The sequence below is a fragment of the Perca fluviatilis genome, chromosome 9 (assembly GCF_010015445.1).
Source record: "Perca fluviatilis chromosome 9, GENO_Pfluv_1.0, whole genome shotgun sequence".
NCBI classification, from domain to species: domain Eukaryota; kingdom Metazoa; phylum Chordata; class Actinopteri; order Perciformes; family Percidae; genus Perca; species Perca fluviatilis.
In genome coordinates, this window is record NC_053120.1 from 13,470,545 (window position 1) to 13,483,111 (window position 12,567).

Consider the following 12,567-nt stretch of genomic DNA (forward strand, 5'->3'; position numbering starts at 1 on the left):
TAGTGCAGAAAATATTTATAAAATGGGAGGAAGGAAGTGACATGAAAAGTGAAGCCTAAAAAACATTTAAAAAAAACTGATGTCAGCAGTATATCTTGCATTCCATAGCTTAATTTGTTATTTGCTGTTATATTTTCTTAGGCCCACAGAGTGTGAGGTCAGGTTAAAAAATACTTCAGGTAAAATATCAATGCAGGTTTTCGGGTCAGCTTACAGAATCAAACAGAAAAAAAATTCTTTCTAGAGTCAAAAATCAGGACGAAACTAATTATGTATTCCTGCATTCTTTTACATGTAACCCATGCAGAATAAGTGCCGTTTCCCTGGGGCTTGGTGAAAAGTTTTCCTCCAGGATTTCGCAATCGCGCCAATTCAACCAATCACCGCGAATTTGGTGCGATTCTGCAAATTTGACCAATAACCTTTAGTTTCCGGCGACTTCTACCAATCACAGCAGTCCCATGTGCACTCTGAGAGCCAATGACCAAGCAGGAGTGAGAACAGGTCGATCATTTCCTTGTTTGTGATATGAAGACGAGACTCGAACATCTCACATTTAACAACAAAACATACAGCGAAAGACCGTGCAAAACATTTCAGACCGTCAACCTGTATACTTTTTAACATCAATATAGACTGGAATGATTTAAAAGTCGCTGCCGTTTCAATCCTGGCTGTCGGCTCTCTGCAGCGGGTGGGGCTGCTCCGTCCCCCCCGCGACTGACGCTTACACACACGCTTACACACACACACACGCTTACACACACACACACGCTTACACACACACACACGCTTACACACACACACACACACGCTTACACACACACACACACACACACACACACACACACACACACACACACACACACACACACACACACACACACACACACACACACACACACACACACACACACACACACACACACACACACACACACACACACACACACAGTGGATGCAGGAAAAACCGGAGATGAGACGTACAGGATGACCTAAATTGAGGACAGCTGCGCTCGTTATTGTGCAATGATAAGTTGAAGTCAGTACTTTATCAAACCGCATGGATGTGTGTCCCAGGCAAGGTTAGGAAATTAACTAACAATGCAAAGATCAACATTCAAATTTGATAAATATATAAATTATAATTTTTTGTCTTAAATCCACCAGCCATTTTCATATTATACCAACATTTGCAGCATCCTGAGCCTTTTTGGTAAGGTTACTAGGAAATCTCAGCCCAGAGTAGTTTTATTCTCCCCAAAACAAGTTTATTTTTTATTTTTAAAGAATATACAAAAAAATAAAAATCTGAACTTTTTTGCAACTTTCACTGTCTCCCGCAACTTCACTGCAACAAACATACAAAAGACATCGCAACTTTTATCAAATATTTTTTACAAAAGCTCCTGTGAAATCAGGCATTTTGGGCCGCAACAATCTCTAAAAAAGGCCGCAAAATCCTGGAGGGACTGATATAAAGAAATCTCTAATTGAAGTAGATGACGCAGGTTGAAGGTAAGTGGGTACTCCCCCCCCCAAAAAAAAGAAGAAAAAATAAAGGCCTCTCATCAGTGCATTAATACAACGGATGATCATGTGTTCTAATGTTTATCTCATAAATTAAGAAGAAAAAGACCACACAAATCGAATTGAATTGAAATTTAACTGCAAGATTCCTTGTTAATTTATTAATTAAGTAGAGTGGAAAGAGATTGAGCCAAACACTAACAGTCAGCTTGGGAGCTGAATACATTATGCAGAGAAGAACATTAATATTATATGTCCACATAAATCCAACTTTCCCTGAGGGGTTTCCCTGCCACCATGTCTATCCACCCCTCCTTCTACAGTATAATATAAAAGACAGTGGTAGAGGAAAAGGTGTAGGAAAGGAAAGAAGGAGGACAACAGGACATACAATATACTCAGGGGATGAATAGAGTGAAGGACCTTTCAAGAAAGAGAAAGGTACCCAGGTGGAGAAGGGATGGGATGAGGGAGAAGATGGTGGGAACAGCAGAGGTAGAGAGAAGACAGAGATGCCAACAGAGCTCTGTGTGATGGCAAATGGTTTATATAGCAACTTGCATGGGCTCACTGATGTGAACAAGAGTCTACCTGAACATCAAAACACCATTTGGCATGAGGAAAGCAAGGCATTAGCACACCATCCTAGTTGATTTTGTTCCTCTGTAAACACGGGTGTGCTGACAAAATAAGAATGTACCTGAAGCTGCCATTTTGATCCAACATGCAAATCCAGAAGGGCTAACATAAAATCTGATTAAATCTATCCCCCTTCCCACCGCATGAGCTGATCAGACTCCAAAAAAGCCACAGACAAGGAAGTGACTCAACAAAATACAGGCCTTTCACGATGATTGTATGGTCCTCTGCCCTCTCCCTCCGGGGCTCTCTGATACGCATTGCTGCTCTCTGTGTATCTCTTCCACTCACACGCTATCCTACTTGGACATTTTAACTCACTTCATCTCCTTTTCCGTCTCCACCACTCCTCATTTTGTTTACCTGCTTCTTCCTGGCAATAGCTTTCTAGCAGACTCTTCACTCTCCCTTTCTATCTTCCAGTTTGTGTCAGCTTATTTCTGTGTGTGTGTGTGTGTGTGTGTGTGTGTGTGTGTGTGTGTGTGTGTGTGTGTGTGTGTGTGTGTGTGTGTGTGTGTGTGTGTGTGTGTGTGTGTGTGTGTGTGTGTCCCCTCTAATTGGGTACTGTGAATTGCTCTCCTGGCTGCACTACTATGGACTGTGTAAAATACACTATTATGAAAGCAGCATTTCTAATCGTGTGTCTCGTTCAAGAGATACACCTTGTAATCCTCGAAGTTAGGCTCTCCGAGCATCTAGGCTGTGACCTGAACACATCATTGTGGTGTGTGTATGCGAAAGGACACCCAGATGATGAGTCAGTCAAACAGACAGCCCAGTATATTCACAAACATTTGTACAAATGAGACGTATGTAGTGTTTCACTCAACAACAGCATAAAGATAATTGACAGGGCACTGAACTACATTTCATTGGTTTTCAGAATTCCTGCGTGTTGATTGATCCATCAGAGACTTTCCCTGCACCTTTCTTGTCATATTCCAAGACACAAAAGCCCCCATGGTGCCATCACAGTGATGGCAATAGATTTACAGCAGCAGCCCCAACACAAGACACTCTTTTATGATAAAAAAACTAGACCCACTGATTAAATTAGACCACACATCCTTCACAGCAAATCACCTACTGTTTTGACAGCGGGCTCCTCTAATCTCTGCGTGGGCTCTGTCAGGATGAAAACGGCATCCCTAGGTTAACAGTCAGTGCTACTTCCGGTTTGTTTTTAATCTGCTATGTGTAACATTTTAACTTCAATAAACCAGTATTGGCACTAATGGGAAGATAAGGAGGAACTACTGCATGGTAAATTGTTTTTGAAAACATTATTTAGTCAAGGAAAATTATTTCCTAAATTACGTCCAGTGTACGGATTTACTATGCAGTGCTTTTCATTTTTAACTACTCAACATCTTTAAAGCTGCAGTGGGCCAGCAAATGCCAGGATTTGAAGTAGAGTAATGGTGTAGACACATATAGCCGACGGCCGACCGTTGACAGAAAACCCCGTCGATATGAACAGTTGCGTCCCCGAGGTCCAAAAAACTGCCACAGAACGGACCAAAAAGACGAGAGGAGACGAGACGTAATACATCTCTATAACAGCAGGCGGCGCTAATCTGTAATGTTACCCAAGAAATTAAAACCGGTTGCTGATTGGACGAACGCGTCACATGGGTTTGTTTTCTCCGGAAATTCAGAGCCAGACTGTCATGGCGGCCGTTCAGAATACGATCTCATATTGTACTAAAATAGTTCACTGAAACATGTTTCTGAAAACATTTTAAGTGAGAAATAGGTCATGCAGTTGCTGAATCTGTCTTCATTTCAGCTCAACAAAGGTTGGTTTAAAAGATTTTCATCAGATTTTGAGAGACTGTAGTCACCTCATTCCGCTCGTCATTTCCGGGTGAGTCCCGACTTCCCTGCCGCCGACCGAACATGTCAGGTCGGCCAAAATGAACGCCGACAGCCCCCCAGACGGACGACGGCACGGGACACACTGAACAGATTTGAGTCACTGACCTCGCCAGACTGTCCCACGGCCGATAATCGGCCTGATGTGTCCCGGCCTTTAGACCTCTTCCTGCAGCACTGCCCTCTCTGTCGCAAGGGCATTTGTTTACGCAGAACAGCCAATAGGAACGCTCTTTCTCTGTAATGACCTGTGATTGGCCAAAGTCTCCCATCACAGGCTAGATTTTTTTAAAGCCTAAAAACAGAGCAAAGGAGGAGATGCAAAAGTCTAGTTTTCTCTCACACCACTTGAATAACAATATGCTGAAAAATTATGTAATTTTTGCCCAAGGACAACAAAAACAAATTGCCTTCCACAGCTTTAAAGCATGATCCTTCCAAACGCACAAATACAGTTTAAACAGTCGTTTTTTATCTGATGACATTTTTGAAGCTTTCCCAAGCTGCCACTAGATTACACAAACATGTCTGTTTACCTGGCTTTGAATCTTGGGCATCATAACATAAAGTGTGTTTGTCAGCACAAAGAACAAGATGAATGTGGAGGGCTGTTGTGAGTATGTTGTGCTGCTGTGTCTATGAATGTATGTACAGTATATCTATGTATTTCAGTATTTATGTACGGATGAATAGATGAATGAATGAATATGGTGGTTAGGAAGAGAGTGCGAACAAGAGCAAACAGAATGATTTAGACTGCTTTCCCTTCGTGTCCTCTCCTGAGTCTCTGTCCCTGTGGGTCTTTGTTGTGGGAAAGTTCATTTGGTGTCTCTGTCAAACGTATTGTCAAGCACAGTCACAAATGAACCCATTCTACTGTGACACATTCAACAATGAGAAAGACACACACAAACATGTGCTTTGATGACTGAACATACACCGACACATTTTTCATAACAGCATTATATGACGTAGTGTTCCGTGAACACACTTATGTTATTATTAGGAAACGCCAGTGACTCAGACTCGTCACTTCACTCCAGAATACGTACTAACGTCAGAAGTAGCCTCGTCTATCACTTCCCCCCCCGTACATATTTAAATTAACTCAAAGTAAATTGTACACAGCTGAAACACATGCAGGCATCTCATTCTTTTTTTCACCTGAGGTAGCATGTCAACGTACACAGTCATTATTTGGACACGCACACCCACACCCACACACGTTATTAAAGCATGCCACTCCTGCTACGTTCCGCTGAAGAAATTTCCACAAAATAACAGATTTGTCCTATTAATCACTACCTAGGGACTACAACAACCTATAGTAAGACCAGTATGCAGTTATGTAAACAGCTTTTATTTGAGTTTTTAAATCTGTGTATGGCTGTGTCTATGAAGGACTATATTAGACTAACGAAGAAAACATGGACTTAAACTATGACTCAGGATGGACAATAAATGTACCAATGGTGAGGTATGCCAGGTATGCACAATTCTGCATTTCACAGATGCATTTCATGCCATCGTAAAATTAACGCTAGGCCACTGAGGGCTGTTTCTGATGCATCAGCCCACATGAGTTATGCGTTTGGGCCAATAGTAAGACATTAAATTACTCATTTGGGTCTGCAACAAGGACTAGTAGCAATCCTTGCACAGAGGGCTTCAAGAGGAAACATACAGTATAGCCTTAACAATGTTTTCACCACCATGGAGACATACCGGGTGCACCATCCTTTATGATTTTGTGCCCACATCAACCCACCAAATAGCCTACCTATTTATTCAGATATCAATGAAAATGTGCACTTGGGAGCCTCTGCCCAGCTCATTACCAAAACAGACATTAGTCAGCCTCACGATTGTTATACGGGAAACCATATGGCAGCAGAGTCCTTCCAGAGTTAGAGCCTATTGGATGCCATGTAAATTGAGCAGATTTCACTAGAGATATTCTGACTATTTGACATCACTGATCTTTCTCCAAGGCTTCTCAAAGTCACAAGGTAATGTTTTTGTGTTAATACAATGACGATGTTTTTGTGTCCGTTAGGCTAGGACAGTTGCGTGTTTGTAATTATTGTATGATATGGCTGAAGAAACATTACCACAATCCAACGTAGTAGTATTACTCCGACTCCATTTCAATTGTTTGAAATGTTGTCAATGTTGTTTGAGTGAGTTTGTGTGGCAAAAAAACATCCCCCTGATGCAGCTTAGGGAAGGACTTGGGGTAGGATTGGAATAAATGACTACATGACCACAACCAGAGACAGTTAAGAACCGAGTCGCCCCAACTCGAGCTAGTTTCCTGTATCTGTGTCACGTGGGCTCCGCCACTGCCACGCCTCTTTAGGAGACTAGCAGCAGGTCCGAGTGCATTGATTCCAATGGGAGAAGTGAACGTGAACACAGATTATGAGCTATCCTTTAGCCCCATAGTCACCAAAGTAGATAGTGGGCCCATTTCTCACAAGCCACACATCTCCAGAAAATGTTGACACTAAAATGGCATTTTTCAGTTGTACACATCAGGAGAAAATTAACTGTGTTTGAGACCTGTTTCTGTCTCAGGACCAATATCTCGCGAGATCGGGCAACACAGAGAAGCTAACGTCAGCTAACGTTTGTGAACGTCCTAACAAAACTAATCTCCATGATGCTAAATGTGTCTTTTAGCTGAGTAAATAGCTAACTTTAACAAAAGAAAATATTAATAAATTATTCAAATACAACTTTTCATTCATCCACAAGACGTTCACTACACGTTCAAACGAGGCCACGCCTTTTTAGGAGACAGGAAGTGTGTACAGTTTCATACCATTGGCGATGCTTGAAATGCGCTATCTTCAGTATAAAGGATCTTTGCTCCAACCCCAATTTTTGTTCTGCTCATGTAGAGATGTTCCGATACCAGTATCGGTATCGGCTCCGATACTGCCTAAAACGCTGGTATCGGGAAGTACTGGAGTTTATGCACCGATCCGATACCACGTAATAAAGCCCTAAAGAAAATCTATGTTAAAGTAGTTTATTTATGTTCTTTTTCCGTTGTAACTGACTGTCAAACTGGATAATAAAAGAAAGTTCTGTGGCATTCATTGTTTGTGTTTGTTCATGTTTCACAAAGAGTTTAACCTGAGCCAGACTGACAACAAAGATAGAAATCATATCATATCCATACAGGGATAGTAGTACACAGTTAGTAAACATAATACAATATATGACACACTGGTATCGGATTGGCAAGTTCAGGTATCGGGATCGGTATCGGGAAGCAAAAAATGGTATCGGGCCATCTCTATGCTCATGCAAGCAGGCCTTGAGCAAAAAAAAAGGGGAAAATGGTGATGGGTAAATGCTAAACTGTAGTCAAAGTGCTGCCAATAGACGCATAAGCAACACATACTGGTTACTTCACAGGGATCTCAGCAGCAATATCCTGAAGCTCTCACTACAACTCAATTGAAAGAGAAGATCATTTATGCTGAGTTGCTTTTGACAAGCTGAGTCAGTGGATATGACCCTGCATGCATGTGTGCCGTGAGCAAAACCAGATAGACAAGGAATTTCATTGTATCATAGCAAAAACAATACAATCATACTAATATAATGTATTATTCGAGAATCCTTCAACTCTGCCATCATCACAAAAGCAAATAATTATCAAGTTTCACATAAAGTCAGGTAATAGACCATAAAGGAATTAAGTGGAGCCCGCCATATGGCCTTGTGTCCTCTCTGCCCTCTACTCTGTAGCATTCCAGTCAAGGGTTTATCCAAGTTTCAGCCAGACAAGCTCTAAGTACTGGGCCTTCCTGTGACAGTGATTCCTACTGTTGCTAACTAGGATTAACAAGACTACAAGTCTGAAGCCCTGCTAGTGGCAAGGATAGTCTGCAGAGTTCATTACAACCCACAAAAGTTAGATGTAGTCAACAAAACTCTGCAACAACATACTGAAAAAATACTAACATAGCGATTCTGCTATTCTTACAGCCTTGTCAGTGCCGGGTCTATAATGGCAACTTTCTCTTGATGGTGGTGCTACAGGAAATGCCATGGCTTCATTAAAATCAAAAGGTTTTCCCTATTGGGAGCATCACTGTACTCAGCACATTTTAGAACAATCTGCCAATATGATTATAAGCTATTTTGTATACACAGTTTACAATGTGGCCTTAATGTGGAACAAAAGGAAGTGTACAAAATGCTAAATGTTTAGGCTCTAGGGTGCACGATAAAATGTCATGGTAGTATGCCCGTTACATGTTTGATGTTGTTTGCAAGAGGAAGTTTTGGTGAGATAGTAGAGTGCTGGAGGAGAGGTCAGAGGGTCACTAAAAGCAGTATTGGACATTAGAGAGTAGTCACTGATGACAATTTTTAAGTGACACACTGCTCTACAGTTAGAAATTGTATCTATTAAACTTCATTTTTATCTTGATGATGTCTAAGCCTCGTCGTTATAGCTCCTACCCTCAAAGTCCAAAGGGATCAGGATTCCCACGCTGCACCAGTGTGATTACTTTGAGGAGAGCTGAGTAAATTACTAGTGAAACAACCACCACACAAGTGCAGGCTCTCATGAGTAAAAAAAAGCATACTGGAGATTTGTTACTTAAAATGACATCTGCCTAGGATGCAGTAATCCCACTTGCAGTAAACCCAGGAAATGCATAGCAAATAACCATGGTAAGTACTATCAGACCGTTGTAAATTATAGGGGGAGAGGATTTTAAAGGAAAAACACAACCCAGAAAAATGCATTTCTAAAAGTATGTTTGATTTTTGGATTTACTGTAGCGAATTTGCCTCATTGTGATCATCATTTTGGAGGTTACAGTTCACCAACAGTTATATTTAGCACAACATCCCTGTTTTTAGCTAATATATTGTGTCTACAAGGAAGGGGGTTATCACCAATATGAATACAGAATCTCACCCTTTGAACTAAAATGAAGTAATCACCCCATGTCTTCTACCCTGTGTGTGCGACAGCCATTCTGGTCATGCCATTCTAGCCATGACATGGGGCTTTAAAAAGCAGAGCTAACAAGGATTAGCATCCAATTTTAACACCTGACTGTAATCCTGCCCTCACACAGTCCATGCTAAGCCTGCGCTAGCCATGCTAATGGAAGGGAAGAGGATGCAGACAGTCCACATTTTTTCTTTTCAACTGTTACCTAACAACTTGGCTCGTGACAAATGCAGTGGATGACAGGACAGCACACTTTCAGGAAAGGGGGAGCAATAGTTTAGCTTGTGATTTCTTACTGTTGAAGTAAAGTTGGATAAGTCGGTTCTATTACTGTATTATTTTTGTTCAACTCTGCTTCTGTGATTTTATATCATGATTCAACACTGTACAAAAAAAAAAAGAACCATGTGATTTGTATACTGCTTTTCCCTGTAACAGAAAAGAGAGTTGCCTAGATTACCTATCAACACACTTTTTAGACCACATCACTGTCACTATATTTTACTGATCAACACTGTACATAGCTAAGCTTTACCTTCAAGACACATACTGTATCATAAACCAAACACCAAAAGGGAAAACACTGAATCACTTTGGGTTGATTATTAATTACTGGCTATTGTGTGGTCAGTTATAATTGCCATGAGATATCAAACATTTATAATTATATATCACGCAGATACCGGCACAGTCAGCATGAGCTTATTAGACATTATTGGGCACAAGGTAACTGTGTGCTACAAACACAGCTCTGTCCTAACTCTGACAAGGGCAGAAAGGGTGTAGCCTTATGTATCATGGTCATCATCTAAATTATAACCTACTGAGCAGTTTTTAGTTTGTATAATGATGATGCAAGTGTGACAAGCAAGGATGCTGTTATGGTTGCTGTCATTACAACCTGCTCCAGGCTGTCAGGCTGGCTGTTGTTTGCATTTTTCATGATACAGTAGCATGGCAGTTTAATACACCAATATCAAACATTCAGGATAGGCTGTTATTGTTGTATCAGTCGTTTTAAACTCATTAAAATGTCTTTCATATAATTTAAATCTCGCTCTTTCTCTGACTTCACACAGCAGGCCAGTAATCACCGACCTTTTATTTATCATGCATGGGCAGCTAACAATGAGAACGGACATGAAGAACACTTCAATTATGGTCTCCTACATATAGGAAACCAATCACGAAACTTTTGAAAAGAGATCTACAGACCCTTTTGGCCATATAATTATTTCAATTCATTACACGGTTATATGTCAACTTTTAAAGCTGTTTTTACTGAACTACTTCCTGTTTGGCATGTGTAAGTGATCCATTCAGGGGTTTGACTTTATTTAGTTGTTTATTTACTTCTGTGCTTTATGTATGTGTTAACCTCTTTATTGCAAGCCCAATTCCCCTTATTGTGCATTTGAATGACAGAATTAGTTATCATGGTCTACACTTCTCCACAAGCTGGCATGGTGGTCATGATATCGTTACTGCCAATTCTGTAAAACTTGGAAATGTTGTCTTTTAATTAGGACTGGGACAATTTGTCGACGTAGTCGACTTCATCCATTACGTCAATGCGTCGACGCGTCACTAAATTAAATAAATTAATAAAACTTGCGTGCAAATTAATTAATGTAATGCGGAACTAATGTAAAGTGGAACTACTGTTAGATACGCGGGTTGTAGGGACACCTAAACTGTAGCCCCACCTTAGCTCTGAAGCTAGCCGAGCTCCTCCGCCTACATGCTGTTTTTTGTCAGGTCGACCGTATCACGTCCTCTCGTCTCATGCCGTCCCCGCCTCGAAAACATCGGTCTTCGGGTCAGTTCCAGTAGTAGGCTACAGGCAAGAGAGTGGTGGAGAAGACGAGGACTGTGTGTCGGCGTTGTTCAGCAGTTGTTGGGTATGTGAGTGGAAATACATCTAACATGCTAACGCATATCCGACGCCATCACCCAGATGTGCCAATCGCTGGAACGAGACAAAAAACTGTCCAACTTCTCCTCCCTACAGTGCTTAACCAGCCTTTAGATACAAATAATTAAAGTTAAATTAAAGGGAGAAGAGCTTGGATGTTAAACAAGAGCTTATTCATTATTTTACCTACTGTTAAATAAAGCAAATACATTCTCTTTTTGCACTTGCTCTGTTTACTTTAAGTTTTTATTTTTGTATTCCTCCTGAAAGTAACTTTATTTTGTGGTTGGATTGATAGCCAACATCTGGCTTCAGGTTGCACTAAAAAATAATTTTACTTGAACAGTGCAGTGTTAAACAATTTTAATAAATAGAGATTTGAACCTTATTGAAATTTGTTTTGTGTAAATTGAGCAATTGGGAAATAATCTCTAATTAAAAAATTAATCGTTAATCGAAAAATGTATCGTTAGATTAGTCGACTAATCGAAAAAATAATCGCTAGATTAATCGTTTAAAAATTAATCGTTTGGGACAGCCCTACTTTTAATCGATCAATCTTTTTATTTGTCACATTAAATAATATGCAAACATAACATCACGTCCCACTTCATGACATCCTTACAGAAACATGAAACATGCACCATACTTCAAGCTATTAGGCTCAGCATTCGAAATAAGAAAAAATGTGGTTTAGGACTGCAAATTATATAACTGAGAATTATTGCTGAAAATCAGTACAAACTGCTAGAAACTAACTATATGAGAGCTGCCACTTCAAAATCAATATACAGGATCCTGCCCTACCCTACAAATCCACTCCTAACTTAACTGACCGGGCTTCTATGTTACTATGTAACATTTTCTCTTTCAAAACTTATTAATTCCTTTTAAAGCTCTGACAGACAGACACACACATACACAAACACAACCAGACAGCAAGCTAATGAGATTCTTCCTTAGCAGCAGAGACACTGGCATTGAGTTCATTTACTAAATGCACCGGAATAAACACGCTTGATTGACAACATCGTCTAAAAAAAGAAAGAAAAATGTACGTCACTGCAGTGGGTAAATATTGTAAGCAAAAGTGCCCTAAACATATTTCCCTTCAATCCGGCCTATGTATCGCAGACTATGGAACCTTACGTAATCCAAGGTTGATTCAGTAAAACATATTAAGGTTGTTCTAGTCAATAAAATGGCAAGTGGTCGTTAACATACTGTAGGATGCCTAAACCATACGAAAGATAAGGAATAAGAGATATCATATGAAACAGATGGATGGATGGAGGCTTTCGCGTGCCAGCTGCAGAGCTGTAGGGATTCATCCATCACTGGCCTTCCCCCTGATGATGTCATCAATTAAAGGGACATAAAACTAAAACAATCATCAGTTTTCTTTTTCCTCACTATGCTCAAACCAATAGAGATGGATCAGTCCAACCAAGAGTGGCTACAAATGTACGCATGCACCCACCCGTACAGATATGCAATCCACATGCGAGTGCTGGGTAAAAATGGCAATGTAGTGTGACCCGATACACACCAGAGTCTTATGGTACTATGCGTGTGTCAGTGCATGTGTTTCAGAGAACACCATACAAAGAGAATTTATACA

The 12,567-nt window shown here is 40.5% G+C and overlaps 1 protein-coding gene across 1 annotated transcript in view; it reads right to left on the reverse strand.

The window, feature by feature from the left end:
• Positions 1-12,567, reverse strand: part of sgip1a (SH3GL interacting endocytic adaptor 1a) — an 83,694-nt gene that overhangs the window by 53,667 nt on the left and 17,460 nt on the right.